A 20,657-nucleotide genomic window follows, 5' to 3' on the forward strand; every position below is an offset into this window, starting at 1 on the left:
GATCATACCAGAGAGTAGGGTAAATACTTAACTGAATATGACTAACATCCTTACAAAAGGGGGAAAAGTGGACACAGACACCGACACAAGAAGAGCACCACATGAAGATGAACGCAGAGACCGGGTGAATGCTTCTGCAATCCAAAGACTGTCAGCAAACCACCAGAAACTAGTGAGAGGATGGAACAAGTTCTTTCTCATAGCTCTCAGAAGCAAGGAATCTTGTCTACACCTTGATCTCTTGGACTTCTAGCCTCTAGAACTGTGAGACAAAATTTCTGGTTGTTACCCAGTTGTAATGGTTGTCCTAGAGAATTAATACATCTCACATTCAAAGACCTGAGCACAACTTACTAAAAAAGAATCTCAGAATGCCACATTATCAAAACCATAAAAGACAAATCCACAAAAACATTCTGCCAGAAAACTCAAAGGACGCAAGTGGACTCTAACATCTCTCTTCTCTGCAGGAGAGTAGGGTCTTGCAAAATCATATCAAGTAAATGGAGGTTTCTGAAAGAACCTGTGAAAGGGAAGAATGGCAACTTACTTTGTGTTGGGGGGTTGCTGAATATCAGAAACTACTAGGCTTATGTCAGCGAGCACAGGGAGTTATCTGATACATGAACATGTAAGTTTAGGAGCATATATAAATATATTTCCCATGCAGGGCAGTGCCTCCTTTAGCATTGAGACGTCTAAATTCAGTGAGTTGACTGGAGCCAACCTTAATAACATGGAGAAAAAAGACCAGCAGCTGGACAAGGTACAACTGGGTGGCTCAGTCAGTTAAGCATCCAACTCTTGGTTTCATCTTGGGTCATGATCTCAGGGTCATAGGACTGAGCCCTGCTTTGGGCTCCACACTCATCGTGGAGTCTGTTTGTCCCTCTCCTTCTGCTCCCCCGTCTCTAAAATAAATAAATAAATAAAATATTTAAAAAAAACGAATCTTGATTGGATCTTGGATCAGGAAGAAAAACAGCTATAAACAGCTTTTATTGAAACATCTGGGAAAATCTGAGTATCACCTATGTATTAGATAACAGTATCATATCATTGTTTAACTTTGAGTGTGATAAATATGTACAAGAATGTCTGATTTTTGGAGATACACGGTGAAGTATTTAGGGATGTACTAATATAACGTCTGCATTATGATCCTTAATTACTTCAGCCAAGAAAATAAATGTTATTAGCAAATAAGTAAAATAGTAACAGGTAGAAAATCTAGGGGTAGGGCATATGGCTATTCATCCACCATTCTTTCAATTTTTCTGTGGGTTTGAAGTTTTCCAAAAATAAAAAGTTGAGAAAAAAAAAATACATGTGCTCCCCTGGGCCAAGTAGAAGTCCTGCTTAAAGCCCATTCAATGGAACTCCACCCATGAGAAAAAGGTAACGAGGTAAGATTACCCACACAATACAGGTGTACTCTTGAGCAAGAGCTGAGCCAGGAATAAAGGAAAGAAGAGTGGTGCCAAAGGTGAAATATGAAGTATGCTGCCTATGTGGGGAAGTGATTGATTCTACGGGGGCCTTTGGGGAAAAAAAATGTATGAGTGTTGTACAAAAGAGCGGACTTATACACAGGCCATGACACCATGCTAGATTACAACAGCATTATTCAAGTAAAACTGCCCCCTTTCAACTTTCTTGTTCCTCAACCCTGAAAGTAAGCACCACAAGGGTTAGGAGGAGAAAGTAAAGATTAAAAGAACAAACCGGAGTGCCTGAGTGTCTCAGTTGGTTAAGCATCTGCCTTCGGCTCAGGTCATGATCTCAGGGTCATGGGATCGAGCCCCACATCAGGCTCCCTGCCGTATGCGCAGTCTGCGACTCCCTCTCCCTCTGCCGCTCCTCCCTGCTTGTGCTGCCTCTCTCTCTCTCAAATAAATAAACAAAATCTTAAAAAAAAAAAAAAAACCACCACTATCCCTATCAAAATGAGAATGAGGGAAGGGAAACCATTAAATTGGATAGAAGATTAGAACTGGACTTTTTGTAACTTAAAGTATGTTTCAATTACTAAAAATAAGACGATTCGAGGGGCCCCTGAGTGGCTCGGTCGGTTCAGTGTGCGCCTTCAGCTCAGGTCACGATCCCAGGACCGAGCCCGCATTGGGCCCCCTGCTCAGTGGGGAGCCATCTCTCTCTCCCTCTGTCTCCTCGCTCAGCTCATGCTCTCGCTCTCACTATCTCAAATAAATAAACAAAATCTTTTTAAAAAAATGATTCTTAAATGTACAAATGAAGGGCTAGAAAGGGAAAAGAAGAGTTGACCTTGTACAGATGAATACAATGAATACAGTAATTAAAAGAAAGATAAAGCAGAGAATTCAGGCTTTTCCAAAAACAACTCCCCTTAATGAACGGGGGCTCAAGGCAGGAGGAACTCAGAAATCTCTGAAGGCGGAAAGAGGCACTGAGGTAAAAAACCCAACTCTCCCTGAGAGGAATGAAACCGAAGACACCTCAAGTGAGAGAGTAAACAAGAGTCAGACTCACTACTTAAAACAGGGTACTGTGTCAGATAGGAACAGAGGCTGAAAAAGCTCAATTCACAAGTCCAGTTTCAAATGAAAAGAGATTGCCTGCAATGACGGGAAGAATTAGAAATATCAGGGGCGCCTGAGTGGCCCAGTTGGTTGATTGTCTGCCTTCAGCTCAGGTCATGATCCAGTGTCAGGTCAGGCTCCCTGCTCAGCAGGGAGTCTGCCTTTCTGTCCCCCTGCCCTTGCACTCTCTCGCTCTCCCTTTCAAATAAACAAAATCTTAAAAAAAAAAAAATTAGAAATATCTGTGCAACCAACAATAAGACCACCACATCCTGGCTTAAGGACTGGAGGAATTTCTCCAAAAGACCCTACTTTAAGACTTTCCTCAGAGCTGAGGATTTCAGAAGTTCAGGCTGGGGCAATTTCAAAACTGCCTTACTAGAAAGAATAAGGAAAGAAGGAAAGAAAACAAACCTGTTTATTTATTTTTTTTAAGATTTGTATTTATTTATTTGACAGAGAGAGACAGCCAGTGAGAGAGGGAATACAAGCAGGGGGAGTGTGAGAGGAAGAAGCAGGCTCCTAGTGGAGGAGCCTGATGTGGGGCTTGATCCCAGAATGCTGGGATCACCCCCTGAGCCAAAGGCAGATGCTTAACAACTACGCCACCCAGGCGCCCCAACAAACCTGTTTAAAACAAGTTGAACTCACAAAAAATTACAAAGCATGAAAAAAAAACAAAAACAAAAGAGAGGAAATCATTAAATTTCTCATAAAATCATTTTCATAAAATCACTCTAAAATGACTATAACATAAGGACACAAAATCACATTCACTTACAAGAAACAATAAAGGGGGAAGAGAGAAATCTGAAGGGAGTGGAACAGATGAACAAGTTGTCATTGATTAGAAAGACTACAGAAAGCTAAAACCTAATTTTGGAGTAGGGAAAAAACTAAGCCATTCCAGAGAACTCAAGAAAACTTGTAAATATTTTCTTCCTTTTCATGGGTAGTCTTTTCACTTTCTTGACGGCATCCTTGGAAACACAAAAGTTTTAATGTTTGATGAATTCCAATTTATTTTTTCTTTTATCACAAGTGCTTTCGGTGTCATATCTAAAAAACTATTGCTGGGTCCACAAAGATTTACTCCTGTGTTTTCCTCTAAGACTTCTATAGCTCTAGCTATTAATTTTAGGTCTATGATCAATTTGGAGTTCATTTTTTTACATGGTGTGAGGTAGGGGTCCAGTTTCATTCTTTTCTATATGAACATCCAGTTGTTCCAGCATAATTTTTTAAAAAGTAGTGTTGACGTAACAGGATAACCATTTGGAAACAAACTAGATTCATTATTCATACCTTATACCAAAGTAGTTCTAGTGGATCTGAGATTACTGATACTACATAGATGCACTACTGACATTACATTATTATGTAAGTTACTGATATTATATAGTTAATATCCCTAGTATACATTAAAAACTTCTTAAAAATAAAGAAAAAAGTGAATAGCCCTGCTTGAAAAGGCAGAAGATGCTACAAATAAGACTCAATTCACAGAAAAAAATGGCTGTTACACATACAAAAATACACTCATAATAAGAGGAATTAAAAAAAACTACACTGAACATATCCATCATTAACCTTGCATACATGCCAAAACGTATCAAACACTTTGCATAAATGTACTTCACTGTGCATCAAATGTACCTCAAAAAAGCTGTAAGGGGAAAAAAAAAACCACTTCATCTCCAATGAAGAGGAAACTGGCAACATCTAGAAAAATTAAAATGTATTTATTATCAAACGAATACCATTATTACATACAAAAAAAAGGAACTAATCCAAATAAATTTTAAGCTCAGTATTTTATTTACTCTCAGTCTAAAGAGAACTGTGTAGAAATACTGAACTTTACTTAGATTTGTTGTTGATAGTGGTATGGGTACAGCAATTCTGAAGCTATTTAAGCATGTCTCAACAAATATGGAATATACTGCTGGTAGTTAGGTTTCCTACTAGGAGAGAAGGGAGACAGAAATAAGGAACTGGGGAGGCAAAGAAGAACCCTAGGTATTAGACTGGGATTAGAGTGTCAGTATGAATTTATCATTTAAACATACCTATTTTTTAACTCTAAGTCTAGAAGCAATGACATTTACAGGAGCAATGAACATATCTAATGCCCAGATCTTGAATGCTAAATACCATTTTAACTAAAAGGAATCAGGCTCTTAAAGACAAAGGCTGATTTCAGGGCTAAGGCAAGGGAAGTACAAGATGAGTGTGGAAGCTCTTATACCAAAAACTAAAAAAGTTCTCAGACAGTGAGTGGGACATAGGGACCGGCATAGGATGTAGCTTGACAGGATTCTCATTGGCCAGATTTGGGACACTCTGACTATCAAAGGAATAAAAATAGTCGTGAACTACATAACACACTGAATGAGAGAATCCATGAATCCACGTATAAATAGATAAGAAAAAGTTCTTTGGGCAGAATACCAACTAACCAACTACTTAGTGTAGAATGATAGCAAATCACCATTTTGTAACTATCATAGTAACTAATTTTCACCACTGGTGAAAATTTGCTGGGAGAAAGAATATTTACACAAAACGTTCGATAATTTTTTAATTTTAAAAAAGAGAACTAATATAGTGGAAAAATCTGATAAACCCCACCTAAACCAAGTACTCTAAAATCAACACTACCAGTAATGACAAAACAGCATCAAGTACCCTCTGATGCGATGTGCCACAGATTTATCACATTTGTATAGATACATTATTTTTCTTGACAGAAGTGCATAAACTGAATTGAATTATAAAGAAACAATCAATTAGGGACAGTCTATAAAACAAGGAACATGTACTATTTACGAATGCAAACGCTGTGAAAGAGAGGCTGAGGAATTGTTGCAGATTAAGACACTCAATAAATAACAAAATGTCGAGGTGTAATTCTGAACTGGATCAAAGCAGTTGCTATAAAACACAGTTTTAGGACAGTCAGGAAACTTGAATACAGACAGCATAGAGTAGGTAAGAGTATACTATATTTGACTCCCTGAATGTGGTAACAGCCTTGGGACATGTAAGAGAATGTTATTGCTTATTAGCCCTCTCTCACTTAAAATCTACCACAGACTCCCTATTGCATTTGGAATAAAATCCATTCTCTTCCCTGGCATACAGGGCCCTCCACGACGAGGTACCTGCCTAGCACCGTCAGAACTCTTATCATCCCATCCTCTTCTTAATCAAGCTCCATCCACACTGGTGTTCTTTTCTACTCCTCAAAAATCAACTCAAAGGCCTCTATATTAGCTGTTACGTCTGCCTGAGATACTGCTCCTTCTTTGTATGGCTGACTCCTTATACCACTCATATCTCAACTTAGGTATCTCTTCAAAGGCCTATCCCTCACCCTGCAGTCACTTACCATGACATGACCTTCTTTTCTTCATAGCATCTGCTCCTATTTGAAATCACGGCATCTGTATCCGTATATTTATTATCAGCCTCCTTTACCAGAATATATGTCATAAGAGTAGGAACTTCGTCTTCGTCACTACTGCATTTCCAGAATGTAGGACAGTGACTGTACACAGCAGATACTTAACAACTAGTCACTCAATTACTGAGTTACTAATTTTGACATGTACCCAGTAGGGAGTCTACCATTTAAGCATGATGAAAATCCTAAGGAAATCTCAACAACTTTATTTTTTCCAAAGATTTTATTTATTTATTTGACAGAGAGAGAGAGACAGCCAGCAAGAGAGGGAACACAAGCAGGGGGAGTGGGAGAGGAAGAAGCAGGCTCTCAGCAGAGGAGCCAGATGTGGGGCTTGATCCCAGAATGCCGGGATCACGCCCTGAGCCAAAGGCAGAAGCTTAACGACTGAGCCACCCAGGCGCCCCTCTCAACAACTTTAAATGCTTAGTATTGGGGAGAAAAAAGGAGGGCAATAATTTTTAGTATAAAAATACTATCATCAGGTCAGGAGACACACAAAAACAACTTATTCCATTCATTCTGACTCTTAATGTATTTCTTTTCAAACTAAACAAAGCAGGAAGACAGGGGAAAAGAGTTAGTAAAAGGTACTGAGGGGGAAGGAGTGAGGGGCAAGGAGGAAGGGCGAGGAGGACTGGGGGAGAGAGCACACACAAGAGAGGGTGAGCACAGAATGTGTGGGGGAGGAGAGGTATTAAAAGAACAACTACTGTGGATGATAACCAGCAAAGGTTTCTCTTTCAACCTCTTTCTATCTCAAAACAAAGCCCAAAAAAAAAAAAATAGGATTCATTAAAACTCATCTTCCAATAACGCCGTGGCTGATACATTCAAGTAATAAAGACTTGAAGGGTAAACAATCATTTCCTTGCTCACTATCATACCTTTGCATTTTAGAACAAGCTGTAATGTATCTGAAGGTTATTTATGCCTCATTCTTGTGTGCTGCTGTTACTGAAATTTTCATAGGTAACATCAGATAAAATACCTCTCCTGACTGAGAGGTTTCCCAAAGCCACTTCAGGATTTATCTCTGTATTTTCTAGTATTTGTTACACAGGAAGAGAAATGAAACCCCAATGAACCTGGCACACAGTGTTCTCAATAAGTGCTTAAATAAACTTACTACACCCACTCTTTTCTTCCTTAGGGAAATATATGTCATTTAAATGGAACATTCTTATTGTGCCTTCATCCAGAAAGATTTAACTGCCCATTGAAAGTTGCAAACAGATATAGGATTACTATAAGTAACCAAAAATCAAGAGAGAATTATAATTTAAAAAGTATAATTTCCAAAAGCAAATAATTCAACCCTGAGCACCCCATCTCATAAAGATAAGAACTACAAAACATAAACGCTTTTAAGTTAATCTTTTTACTTTATCTCTCTAAAACAGAGAAATAATTCATCATCCTGGTGTTAAGAGCTGTCACTTGTAGGTGTGCCTGGGTGGCTCAGTCATTAAGCGTCTGCCTTCGGCTCAGCCTGCATCAGGCTCCCTGCTCGGTGGGAAGCCTGCTTCTCCCTCTTCCACTCCCCCTGCTGGTGTTCCCTCTCTCAGCTGTGTCTCTCTCTGTCCAATAAATAAATAAAATCTTAAAAAAAAAAAAAAAAGAGCTATCACTGTAACTTGTTTTCATTCTATACAATTTGCTTCACATAGGTAGGGACAAATAAATAATGTGCCACAAAAGTAAAGTAAAATGTTGTTCTATGAAAAGACTAAATAAAGACACGTCTCCAGAGAAAAAGGAGCACAAATAAAAAGAAGACAGAATTTCAGATGTTACTGATAAAGAAATAAAAGATTACCAAATGGGCAAAGGATGTGAACAGACATTTCTCCAAAAAAGATACGCAAATTGCCAATATACATATAAAAAAATACCTAACATCATTAGCCCCCTGAAAATGCAACTCAAAGCCACAATGAGCTGCCTACCATTCTCAAAACAACCAGGATAACTGTAATGAAAAAGTAACCAAGTTGCTGGTGAAAATATAAAATGGTGCAGCTACTTTGGAAAACAATTTTAACATTCCTCTAGATGTTAAACAGTTACCATAAGACCCTGCAATTACATTCCTATCAATATATCCAAAAGAACTGAAAACACATGTTCATAAAAAACAAAAAAACCCTGTACCTGAATGCTGAGAGCAGTACTGACAATAGCCAAAAAGTAGAAACCCAAGTCCCATCAACTGATGGACAAATAAAAGATTATGTACCATATAAGGGAATATATTAAACCATTAAACCATTAAAAGGAATCACTCATAAATGCTACAACATATATATATATTTTAATTTAAGTAAGCTAACTCACGACCCTAGATCAGGGCACCTGGGTGGCTCAGTCAGCTAAGTCTCTTGATTTCAGCTCAGGTCATGATCTCAGGGTCCTGGGACTGAGCCCCATGCCAGGCTCCAAGCTCAGTGAGGAGTCTGCTGGTCCCTCTGTCCTTCACCCCGCTTCGTGCTCTTTCTCTCTCAAATAAAAATAAAACCTTAAAAAAAAAAAAAAAAGTCACATGCTCTACTGACTGAACTAGCCAGGCACTCCAACATGGATAAATCTTAAAAACACTATGCTAAGTGAAAGAAGGCAGAGGAAAAACATCACATATTATATGATTCTATTTACGGGACATTTCCAGAATGAGCAAATTTACGGAGGCATAAAGATTAGTGTTTGCTAGGACTTGGTGGGGAGGGGAGACTAGGCAGTAAGTGCTAATGGGTAAGGGGTTTCTTTGGGGGATAATGAAAATGTTCTGGAATTATACTGGTGATGGTTGTACACCTTTGTGAATATACTAAAAACCAATGGGTTGTATACACAAAAAGTTTTTAAAAAATATAGTTAGACACTACATTTTCAATCTGTGGCTTTTGGCAATGTCTTAGCACACATCCATTTGTCAAGACTTTATGAAGAAATATATAAGGACATTTCCTCTTCTTTTTTTTTTTTTTTTTTTNTTTATTTATTTATTTGACAGAGATAGAGACAGCCAGCGAGAGAGGGAACACAAGCAGGGGGAGTGGGAGAGGAAGAAGCAGGCTCATAGCGGAGGAGCCTGATGTGGGGCTCGATCCCTTAACGCCGGGATCATGCCCTGAGCCGAAGGCAGACGCTTAACCGCTGTGCCACCCAGGCGCCCCAAGGACATTTCCTCTTCTATACATCTTCTTTTTCATGGACACTTACCTGAAGCAGTCTGTCTTGTTTCCCACTACGTTTTGGGGCATTTTAATTTGTTTTTACATATTTATAGTAGATGCTAGCTAAACAAACAAACAAACAAGCAACAAACACTCTCTGAAAATTTATCTTTCCAGGTTCACTTCCTGTGCACTTAAGAAATATATACACGGTTTGGTGATTTTTATAAATATGAAAACATACCCCAGGTACTCTGCTTGAGTTTATAACTCAACAATGTATTACTTACATACTCAATAACCAAGCACATGGAGAATATTCCTCATTCTTTATCAATTATATAGTATGGATGCAGCATACTTTAATAATCTAGTCTTCCACCAACTGACATTCATTCTTCGCACCTCTTTAGAAAGTTCCTATTACACTCCTTTTTACTCTCCACAATCTAGGCCCCACCAAGCTTTACAATTTATGGAGTTGGTACAGTGGGTGTCATTCTAGGTTCTAGGACCAAGCTTTGAGGCCTAGCCTTACCACATACTAGCAATGCAACTTTGGAGAAGTTATATTCTTACTGTGCCTCAATTTCTTCACTAGCCTAAATACTTTACAGAGTCCCAAAAGGAATAAATGTTTTGCTGGAGTAATATTTACTGCTGTAACTCCAGAACAATGAATGCCAGGCACAGAAATACTCAAAATATCAGCTTATTGTTATTACCATGCCTCCCCATGAATTCTGTACTCATTACCCAAACTCATTATCCAGGAATGATTCCCTTTAACTCTGCTACTATTAAAATTTTCTTCTGCTGTAGATCTCTCAGCCCATAATGATTAATTCATAATGATTAAGTACTCCTCAAAATCTGATGCAAATGTCAGCAAGCCTTCTTAACTTCAACCTTTTACTCTTCCATGACCTTGCTTGCCTAATGACTTAGCATTTATATCAATTATTTATAAAACGGTCTATCTCCACAATCTGAATGTAAATTTCTTGAAGCCAGGAACAGCATTTTGACTACTTCTGCAACACCAAATATGCCAAGATGTGCTTGGCATTCATTCATTCATTTGATCAACTAATATTTGAGTGCCGAGCCAGGCAATGCTCTGGGGATAGAGGAGTAAAAATAAATGTTCTCCTTTGATGAAGCTTACATTCTATTGACAAACACAGAAATGACATAACAAGTAAACATAAAATGTAAGATGAAGTGATGTGAGAAAAAATGAAGCAGGGGCGCCTGGGTGGCACAGCGGTTAAGCGTCTGCCTTCGGCTCAGGGCGTGATCCCGGCGTTATGGGATCGAGCCCCACGTCAGGCTCCTCTGCTATGAGCCTGCTTCTTCCTCTCCCACTCCCCCTGCTTGTGTTCCCTCTCTCGCTAGCTGTCTCTATCTCTGTCGAATAAATAAACAAAATCTTTAAAAAAAAAAAAATGAAGCAGAGTAAGGATAGGGAATGACAAGGGGGGGGCATGATTATTTTACAAAAAGTTGAGGTTTCTACGATAAGAAACTTAAGGTGTAAGAATGAACCAGAAGAGATTCAAGGGAAGAATATTCATGTAGAGGTAAAAATACAACGATCCTGAGAGGGAACACACCTGGGTATATTTGAGCAAGTCTTTGGAGGCAGCAAACAAGGTCAAGGCTGACAGATGATAAAGTACAGGAAAAATCATGTTTTTGTCAATACGAGGATTTGGGGTTTTAGTCTATGTGAGATGAGGACCTCTGGAACACCTAAGTGGAGGAATGACATGATCTAAGTTACAAGCACCATGGCTGCCAAGGGGAATATGAGACAGAAGAGGACCAAAGGCAATGGCTGGAAGACCAGGTAAGAAATAAGGGATGATAATAAACTGACAGAGGGTAAGACTTCAAGTTATATCCAAAGCTATAGTAATCAAAATAGTATGGTACTGACACAAAAATGGACACACAGTTAATGGAACAGAATAAAAAACCCAGAAATAAACCCACACCTATATGGTCAATTAATCTTCAACAAAGCAGGGAAGGAACATGCAATGGGAAAAGGACAGTCCTTTCAACAAATGGTATTGGGAAAATTGGACAGCTACATGCAAAAGAATCTGGACTACTTTATTACACCATACACAAAAATAAATTCAAAATGGATTAAAGACCTAAATGTGAGACATGAAATCATAAAAAACCTAGAAAAGAACAAAGGCAGCACCTCTTTGACACTGGCTGTAGCAACTTTTTTCTAGCTATGTCTCCTGAGACAAGGGATACAAAAGCAAAAATAAACTATTGGCACTACAAAATAAAAAGCTTCTGTATAGCAAAGGAAACAATCAACAAAACTAAATAGCAACCTATGTAATGGGAGAAAATATTTGCAAAGGACATATCTGATAAAGGGTTAATATCCAAAATATATAAAGAACTTACAGTAAGCACCCCAAAAAACAAATAATCCAATTAAAAAATGGGCAAAAGACATGAACAGACATTTCTCCAAAGAAGACATCCAGATGGCCAACACACACATGAAAAGATGTTTATCATCACTTACCATCAGGGAAATTCAAATCAATACTACAATGACAAATCATTTCACACCTGTCAGAATGGCTAAAATCACAACAGGTGTTGGTAAGGATGTGGAGAAAAAGGAACACTCATATACTGTTGGCAGGAATACAAACTGGTGCAGCCACTGTGGAAAATTTTATGGAGGTTCCTCAGAAAGTTAAAAACAGAACTACCCTACAATCATCACACTACTGAGTATTTACCCAAAGAATACAAAAACAGTAATTCAAAGAGATACACACATATTTATGTTTATAGCAGCATTATTTACAATAGCTAAGATATGGAAGCAGCCCAAATGTCCAACAATTGAAGAATGGATAAAGAAGATGTGATATAGGGGCGCCTGGGTGGCTCAGTCCTTAAGCATCTGCCTTCGGCTCAGAGTGTGATCCCAGGGTCCTGGGATCGAGCCCCACATCGGGCTCCCTGCTCTGCTGGGAGCCTGCTTCTTCCTTTCCCACTCCCCCTGCTTGTGTTCCCTCTCTCGCTGTCTGTCAAATAAATAAATAAATCTTTAAAAAAAAAAAAAAAGATGTGATATATATGCATACACATACACACACACACACACACACACACACAGAGGAATATTATTCAGCCATAAAAAGAATCAAACCTTGCCATTTGCAACAACACAGATAGAGCTACAGAGAATAAGGCTAAGCAAAATAAGTCAGAGAAAGACAAATACTGTCTCATTATACTCATATGTCAAATTCAAAAAACAAAACAAAGAGGAAAAAAGAGACTAACCAAGAAACAGACAGCTCTTAATTACAGAGAACAAACTGATGGATACCCGAGGGGGATGTGGGTGAAATAGGTGACGGGGATTAAATAGTACACTTATCATGATGAGCACCAGGTAATACATGGAAACATGAATCACTATGTTGTACACCTGAAACTAATATTAACACTGCACAGCTAACTAAATGGAATTAAAAGAAAAACTTTTAAAAAAAAGAAAGAAATAGGGTGGGAGCAGTAGAGATGGCGACAAGTAGTGGATTCTGGATATATTTTTTAATATTTTATTTTTTGAGAGAGAGAGAGAGCACACACATGGTGGGGGAGGTAGAGGGATGAGAGGGAGAAGCAGACTCTCAGCTGAGCAGGGAGTGTGAAGTAGGGCTCGATCTCAGGACCCTAGGAACATGACCTGAGCCAAAGGCACTTAACCAAATGAGCCACCCAGGCACCCCGATTCAGGATACATTTGAAGAACGGACAGAACTTACTGACTGATGAGTAGAGACAAAGAGGAGTCAAGATAATTATTAGAGGGGTGCCTGGGTGACTCAGTTGTTAAGTGTATGCCTTCAGCTCAGGGCGTGATCCCAGGGTCCTGGGATCGAGCCTTGCATCGGGCTCCCTGCTCTGCTGGGAGCCTGCTTTTTCCTCTCCCACTCCCCCTGCTAATGTTCCCTCTCTCGCTGGCTGTCTCTCTCTCTCTGTCAAATAAGTAAAATAAAATCTTAAAAAAAAAAAAAAGATAGGGGCGCCTGGGTGGCACAGCGGTTGGGCGTCTGCCTTCAGCTCAGGGCGTGATCCTGGCGTTGTGGGATCGAGCCCCACATCAGGCTCTTCCTCTATGAGCCTGCTTCTTTCCTCTCCCACTCCCCCTGCTTGTGTTCCCTGTCTCGCTGGCTGTCTCTATCTCTGTTGAATAAAGAAATTTAAAAAAAAAAAAAAAGATAATTATTAGAGGCTATGATCTAAGCCAGTGCTTCTCAAACTTCACTATGCATCAGAATCTCTAAGAGAGCATATTAAAACAGATTGTCAGGCCTCATCTCCAGAGTCTCTGATTCAGTAGTTCTGGAGTGCAGCCTGAGACACACTGGCCTACCAATAGGAAAACAAATTACTGAGCTAGGAAAAACAGCAGAGATGAGAAAAACTGAACAAGGAGTTCAACTCCGAACATACTAAATTTGAGATGTCCCAATATCACCTCTATGGTATTTTCCCCCAAAACCCATGGCCTCAATCTAATCATGGAAAAATATCACATATATATAACTCAAATTGGAAGACCATCCTACAAAGTATCTGACCAGTGCTCTTCAAAAAGTCATCAAAGTCTGAAGATCACAGATGGACGGGAAGTAGATCAGATCTTGGAACATTTGTGAAAAGACTGGTGAAATCTAAATAAAGTCCATAGTTTAGTTAGTGGCACTGTATCAATGTTAATTTCTTTCTTTTGGTAACAGTCCCACTGTACCATGGCTACTACGATGTTAACATTAGGGAAAGCTAGAGGGAGGGTGTGAGAGCTCTCTGCATGATCTTTGAGCTTATAAGCCTAAAATTATTTCAAAATAAAACGATTTTAAAAATTAAGATGCCTATATTAGATATCTAAGTAGTGATGTCATATAGGCAGTTGGATATTAACTCTGAAAATGAAGCAGTCCAGGCTGAGGATATAAAATGAAAAATTACCAGTGTATAAATGGCACCTAAAACTATAACACTAGTTGAGAGTACCAAGGAAATGAGTTATTACAGAAAAGGTCCTAAGACAATCTTTAGGGGGCTAGGGAGATAAGGAGAAACTTAAAAAGGGTCTAAAAATGATGGCTAGCGAGATAGAAGACAAGAGAGAGTGGTGTCCCTATACTAAGTGAAGGAAGCATTTCATGAAGAAGGAAATGACCAAGTTTTCAATGCTAACTTGACTGAAGATTGATGTGAGATTAGAAATGTGGTCACGTGGGAACTAACAAAAGCTATTTTGGTGGTGGGGTAGCATAACACTACTAGAGCATGCAGAACCTTTACAAAGATTTAAGCAATGCCCCTCCTGAAGACACTTCCATCTCTTACAAAACCGTCATACATTATGCTTTCATGAGAACAAGAAATTTAGTGCCACCTGCTGGAAAACCAGTCACAAATACGTGATCACTGTCCTCTTGAATGTGGCACTCTTATGCATACACAACCTTCACAGTCATACACAGCAGCTTAGTTGGCAAAGTCTCATTAGAATGCGTTCAAAATAGAATGAGAAGAAAGAGGAGACAGTATTGACAATTCTTTCATGGCAAGGGGTTTGGTATAAGTGGAACAAGGAAACCGAATAGCCAAAAAGGGAGGTAGATTCAAGAGAGGGTTTCTTTTTTAATGATGTTAGATATCATAGACTGTTTCTGTGCTGATGAGACTATTCCAGTGGAGAGGGGAAAATGACGCCATAGCACAAGAAGGGAGTATTGCTGAAATGATGTTACTGAGTACTCAGCTAGGAGTCAAGATCTAGTAGAAGAGTGAAGAGGTAGGCTTTATTTTTATTTTTTTAAGACTTTATTTGAGAGAGAGAGCAAGCAGGAGGGAGGGACAAACAGACTCCCCACTGAGCAGACAGCCCAACGTGGGACTTGATCCCTGGACCCTGGGATCATGACCCAAGCCGAAGGCAGACACTTAACTGACTAAGCCACCCAGGTGTCCCAAGAGGCAGGCTTTAAATAAGAGAATGGATAGTTCACCTAGAGGACAACAGGAAAAGCAGAGTATATATGACCAAATGGAGATAAGTTAATTGAGACGATGATGGGAATATACTGAAGATCTCTTCTGGTTGCTTATTTTCTCAATAAAATAGGAAGCAAGGTCATTAATGGACAGTGAGGAGTGAGGAAGTGGTGGAAGTTTGAAAGAGAAATTACCACCAGCATCACGTGAGAATGTATAGATTAAGGAAATGTGATAGGATTTGAGGCAGCACTGAAGACCTACTTGAGCTCAGGGGCCAAAATTTAAAGTGAGACCATTCAACAATGTTGCATTTTACATTGTCCATCTACACGTAGAGTAAACAGAGTTGGATTTAACCAGGATTGAATCCAGGATTTAACTAGATGTGTGCAACAGGAGAAAGGTCAAGAAATGTGAGAGTACGTACAAAAGGAGTAATTATAAATGACTGTGTATAAGGAAGTGAGGAATGGGGCGCCTGGGTGGCACAGCGGTTAAGCGTCTGCCTTCAGCTCAGGGCGTGATCCCAGCGTTATGGGATCGAGCCACATCAGGCTCCTCTGCTATGAGCCTGCTTCTTCCTCTCCCACTCCCCCTGCTTGTGTTCCCCCTCTCGCTGGCTGTCTCTATCTCTGTCAAATAAATAAATAAAATCTTTAAAAAAAAAAAAAAAGGAGGTATCATGGGGCGCCTAGGTGGCTCAGTCGTTATAAGCATCCGCCTTTGGCTTAGGGCGTGATCCTGGAGTCCTGGGATTGAGCCCCACATCAGGCTCCTCTGTTGGGAGCCTGCTTCTTCCTCTCCCACTCCCCCTTCTTGTGTTCCCTCTCTCACTGGCTGTCTCTCTGTCAAATAAATGAATAAAATCTTAAAAAGAAAAAAAAAAAAGGAGGTATCAACGCAAGCTTCCCCAATCTTTAACTTAAATATCTGCAATGATTGCATCAGGCCTCCTTACAAAACTGAAACTCCTCAGCACTGATCTTCAATACCTTTCCATGCCATACAAATACTTTTAACTGCTATTGCTCCAACATACCTGTTAAGCTCCACTTAACGTGATAACTTGGATATTCTAAAGTTCCCAAATCTCCCCAAGTCTTTTTAAAGACTTCCAAAGGTTTTGATATTGGCATTCCCAGAAAGAATTAATGTAAGTTGTTGAATGTAGCTCTTATCTCTGAACTCCTAGAGAGTTTATAATTAAATAATCCCTGAAGCTAACAGCTGGGCTACAAACATAGCTCTGTTATAGAAAATTCTTCTATGTAATGGCACATATTCTAGTAGTATTTTACATCCTGGGATGTTTTCCATAATTTCTCTAACCAGTTTCACAAGACAAATCAGGCCATCAACTGTCTTCCTATTATCATCTCTACCTTTCTTCTTCTTTTTTACCCCACCCACCTTTAAATATTAATATTAATATTAACAATAATCAGTCATTAGTCAACAGACCAGACCCTTATTACGGAATCTCCAACTTCTCACAAACCCTAACCATACATTGGGTATAGTTCATTTCTTCTTTATTAAAATTACTTAAAAACAAAACAAATGAGAATTCCTTCAAGAATAAAAAATAAGATCTGCAGCTGTTAAACCTGTTTTTAAGAGGAGGAGGTATAGGTTTATTACACCACTAAGGGAGTCTTCAGTCACACTCCTGGAGAATGTTGTTCTCCAAGTCAGATATCTCTTCTCTGTGCCAATATAAACAAAATGTTGGCCAGTTGTCAGGAACAAAATGTAAAAGTTCACTTGAGCACCATCACCTAGAATTAAGGCCACAGCTTGTTGTTAGGCACACAAAAGCTTAGGTAATTATCTAATAATAAAAAACTGTGAGAACAATTCCTTCAGGAAAACCAGGAACATTCGTTTTTCTGCTTCAGGATAAAAATAAAAATGTATCATTTAAAAAGCCACAGAAAATTTTTCCCTTGCACCAATTTCTTTTGAAAAAATTTTCTCTTCTCTTCACTAATTCTACAAGAAGGCTAATATTATATTCCCCACCAACCCCACATGCTTAAAGCAGCTAAAATGTACACAACAGCAAGAATTGAAGAAATGAAGTTATATAACATATATTCTAGTGAAAGTGACATGCTTCATTGCCCTACTGTCGCCAAAGTTAATGTCAAGTGGGTGAAACAAAATTCTCACAACGATTTCACATGACTAAAGTAAAAAGCTAATTTATATGAACAGAAGATGAGAAATTTCTATGTTCTTCAAAAAAGGGAGCTGAGCTTTCCAACCAGGGCCTGCAAAGAAGGATGATAAGAAGAAATGCCGTTCTGCCATCAAAAAGGCAGTGATGAGAGAACACACCAACATTCACAAGTGGATCCATGGAGTGGGTTTCAAGAACTGTGGCCCTCAGGCACTCAAACAGGTCTGTAAATATGCCATGAAGGAGATGGGAACTCCAGAAGTGTACATTGACACCAGGCTCAACAAAGCTGTCTGGGCCAAAGGAATAAGCAATGTTCCATACCGTATCTGTGTGCAGTTGTCCAAAAAACGTAATGAGGATGAAGACTTCACCAAACAAGCTCTACACGTTGGTCACCTCTGTACCTGTCACCATTTTCAAAAACCTACAGACAGTTAATATGGATGAGAACTAATCGCTGTCACAAATAAGTGTCACAAATAAGGTATAAAACTGAAAAAAATGGGGGGTGGGGAGTTGAGAAAAAATACTATATGATTCATAATAAGCAGAAAGGATCTGACAAATCACATTTTATACTAAGACAAAAGCACAGAGAGGCACACAGAGAGAGAGACACACACACACACAGAGGTTTCCCTCCCCCAGAAGGATCTTCAAATTCTATTCCTTATGTATAAGCATCTCACATGGAAGCACTGACAATTCTGGAATCTGATGATGTGGTATAGTTTATGTTAAAATACAGGAAGGAAGTATGTGGTGGTAAAGAGATTAAGTGCTATTGGATTTTATTTTTGCAAATCCATATGATTAGCCCTATATACCAAGGATATAAATTACCGCAACCTAATATTACTATTTTCAGACCCAATATTCAAAGCCTAACACACACAAAATAATGGTCTTTCAAGCAATGAACTAAGGTTTAGAAATGAAGCATATGCCCCACCAAAACAGTTAAAGTACCATGGTTCAAATGATTGCTGCTCCCACCATCAGTACATAGTACATGCTGCACTAATATGGACAACCATCTCCCCACTTCTTCAGTTTACATCTGTGAATACACAATCAAGGGATCAAAGCTGAGGATTATTCTTCTCATTCCTGTGAGCCAGTCATCACAATACTCTTCTTTCTCCTGAAACCCAAGACACTGAAATCCTCCACTCCTTTCCACCACCCCCTTCAGCTATTTTCCTGTTTTGGCAAGATGGAAAGACGAAATGAATGACATCAGGATACATAAAAGTGATAAAGCAAGACTAGTAATCAAAATAATTATTAGCATATCAACCAAGTAAACATGCAAAAATCTAGTAAATAAAAAAAAACTACCATAATTAAGGCCCAGTTCATTGTTTTATCTCATGAAACAAGCTGTCTGCCTGCCCCTCACTCAGAATACACTTCAGTTTTATATTCTGACATGTTTACATGGCATCTTTTACATCCTGGACAATTTTAACAATAAACATTCACCCAAGGGTTATAAATTATATTTCCTGGATCAGCACTTGAAATAAATTTTAAAAGTCCCCCTAAAAAAAGATTTGAATTATAGTGGTGATATTACAATATTAGAATGTTTGTGTAAAGGGCGCCTAGGTGGCTCAATTGGTTAAGCGTCTGCCTTTAGCTCAGGTCATAATCCCAGGGCCCTGGGATAGAGCCCAGCAGTGCATGGCATCAGGCTCCCTGCTCAGCAGGGAGTCTGCTTCTCCCTCTCCCTTGACTGTCTGCCCCCGCTGTGCACTCTCTCTCTCTGAACTAAATAAAATCTTAAAAAACAAAACAAGACACACGAATGTTTGTATACTAGTTATTTTTTAAAATACAGACGTATACACAACAGGACAAATAAAGTTTCTGTTTTTCTCTGTAAATCCATTTAAAAGTATATATATGATTACCCTATCTAGGTCAAAAGGATTAGACTAAACGCAGAGACAGGTAAAAACCTTTGAAGTGGTTTTACCATCAAAAGAAATAATTATTACAAGAGCTTATTTATTTTCATGTGTGAAAGTGTAAAGATCACTACCTTGGTTGTGTTTCTGCAAGTTTCTCTGTCTATAAAAGTACAGGTGAAACATAACCAACCTAATTCGAGATGTAATTACGTTAAATAAAATTAACCAAAGTACTGAAGTTGAATCACACGGTCCTGGAGTTCTGTGCTGTTGGCTCCTTCTGATCAAAACAACAGTTACCAAGTAAGGTACTCCTGGAGGATACTAATTCCCTAATCTACAACGTATGACCACTCACCCTTTAGGCATACTAAAATGCGTAATATAAATAAGCTGGTGACGATTTATTTAATTTAGGATGAACTGCCTGTAAATTCTTCATAGCTCTGGAAACATGTATATCTTGAAAATATCAGTAGCAAGAATATTCACAATATCTGATATGAAATCCTAGATCATATAGAAACTTGTATAAAATAAACAAATTTGATTCTACTACCATTCAGTCTTAGCCCTTTACGTCCCCCACTCCCTGCACTGCCTTTTCTCCCTACCATCCCTCCAATCCAGTGTCTATCATCAGGACTTTACAAATGAACTATAATATAACAAGGTTTTCAAAGAAATAATAATTGTGATGTGATTCTTCCGTCACTTAAATGTAACAGTACTGATTAACTCAAATTCTAGTACAGAAATGGCCACTTCCAATATAAACTGAAGATCTTACTCTTCTATTACAATCCTTTCCTATTTCCCAAAGTTAATATTCTGCTAAGATATACATAAGGCATTGTTCAGCAGTCTAACCTTCAGATTTCAAGATTAATTTTAGAGTATAAAAAGTCAAACCCTGGGACTTTCTAAAAGACCTAAAAAGCTTTATTATTACACTTCTTTGGTTTCTATTATAGAAACAGTTCTTAATCATATTCACACCCATGAAATCTTTTCCTGAATGACACAAACCAGAGTTTCTGTGCTAATATGTTATGATTCAAATACCCTGCTTTAAAGAAAAAAATCACCATCAACAATACCTGACAATTATAATCTGAGCTATGTAAAGTCTAAAACAACTATGAAGGATATATATTAGTAGCCATTTTTAAGCATGCTTTATGATGATAAGATTTAGGGAAGGAGCTGGGTTATTTAAGACACAGACCTATTCATATTTACAGGCTGTGCTAAAGAATACTTTGAGCTTCTGTCTCCTTAAAA

At 38.7% G+C, this 20,657-nt stretch overlaps 1 protein-coding gene and 1 pseudogene across 3 annotated transcripts in view; one reads left to right on the forward strand and one right to left on the reverse strand.

Moving 5' to 3' along the window:
- The window catches only part of EPB41L5 (erythrocyte membrane protein band 4.1 like 5), a 65,697-nt gene extending 46,529 nt beyond the window's left edge, over positions 1 to 19,168 (reverse strand). Inside the window, exons 1-2 of one of the 3 annotated variants that reach the window (XM_034654401.1) lie at positions 18,427 to 19,168; positions 17,779 to 17,881 (exon numbers count right to left, since the gene is read on the reverse strand). The gene's annotated coding sequence lies outside the window, so the exon portion shown is untranslated. Of the gene's footprint in view, positions 1 to 17,778; positions 18,399 to 18,426 lie in introns of those variants that run through there. The other 2 variants (XM_034654403.1, XM_034654402.1) reach the window with 2 other exon arrangements.
- LOC105236889 lies at positions 11,037 to 17,911 on the forward strand (annotated as a pseudogene).
- Positions 19,169 to 20,657: the final 1,489 nt, after the last annotated feature.

The sequence above is a fragment of the Ailuropoda melanoleuca genome, chromosome 2 (assembly GCF_002007445.2).
Source record: "Ailuropoda melanoleuca isolate Jingjing chromosome 2, ASM200744v2, whole genome shotgun sequence".
Classification (NCBI taxonomy): domain Eukaryota; kingdom Metazoa; phylum Chordata; class Mammalia; order Carnivora; family Ursidae; genus Ailuropoda; species Ailuropoda melanoleuca.